We start from the raw sequence: 870 nt of genomic DNA, 5'->3' as shown, positions 1-870 counted from the left end.
GCTGGGCACAAAGGTGTGCAGCTGCAGTGCCAGCTACTTTCAAGGCCTAGACAGGGTACTTGGGGCCAGGAGTCCCAGACTAGCGTGGACAACCCAGAGACCCCATCTTCTAACAACAAATATGAGATGAGCGGCCAGTGTGCGGAAGGTAACATTTGATGAGTATTCACAACGATTACGCAGCCACCCGGTTCCCCTTGCCTTCCTAAACCTATCTCCTTGTACTCTTCTTCTCACCCTGGCTCAGCGGCACTGCCCTCCCCCTTTCCCCAGGGTGTCATTTCTCTATCCTTCCACCCCTCCATTTCAGGAACGCTCCCTCTCTCTCACGCTGTAGTTTAGAAGGACCTCCCAGGCTCAGGGTCAGTCCCGTCCCCAGCTCGCCCCCACCCCCGCATGGGCTCCTCGCTTGTCACACTACTGGAATTACTTGTCATTTGTCTTCCCAGCCAATGTGCACGAAATCACCTCTTCCCTTCACCAGCAAGTCCATCTCCGCCTTTCCTCCAGAGGCAGCCGCAAAGGCTGGCCCCTTTGTGATTGGATGACTGTGACCCAGTCGGGCCGCAGACTGCCATCACCTTCCAATCAGGGCTGGGGCAGACCCTCAACAGGAGCCAATCAGAGTCTGGAGCTCGAGAACACAAAGAGCGACCAATCAGAGGAGGAGTGGTTCACCGCTGCTCAATCAGCAGCTGTGCGCGCGAGGCCCACGGTGGGCCAATCAGCGTGGAGCGAGAGCTGGGGTTTGTGCGCGCCGGTATAAGGGGGAAGCGGTGCCGGTCCGCGCATCTGGGCTGTGTGCGGTGCTAGAGGCCGGGTGAGGAGAGCCGTGGTCCGAGTCCGGGGTCCCGGGTCGGGGGGTGCCGT

At 59.4% G+C, this 870-nt stretch overlaps 1 protein-coding gene across 1 annotated transcript in view; it reads left to right on the top strand.

The window, feature by feature from the left end:
* Ap3m2 (adaptor related protein complex 3 subunit mu 2) overlaps positions 1 to 870 on the top strand; it is a 16,338-nt gene continuing 15,468 nt past the window's right edge. Inside the window, exons 1-2 of the mRNA XM_010617115.2 lie at positions 1 to 148; positions 450 to 820. The gene's annotated coding sequence lies outside the window, so the exon portion shown is untranslated. The remainder of the gene's footprint in view (positions 149 to 449; positions 821 to 870) is intronic.

This window comes from Fukomys damarensis, unplaced genomic scaffold (genome assembly GCF_012274545.1).
Source record: "Fukomys damarensis isolate Sample0158 unplaced genomic scaffold, DMR_v1.0_HiC HiC_scaffold_18, whole genome shotgun sequence".
Lineage (NCBI taxonomy): Eukaryota > Metazoa > Chordata > Mammalia > Rodentia > Bathyergidae > Fukomys > Fukomys damarensis.
Note: the sequence above shows the minus strand (reverse complement) of the source record. Positions and strands in the feature narration are given on the sequence as shown.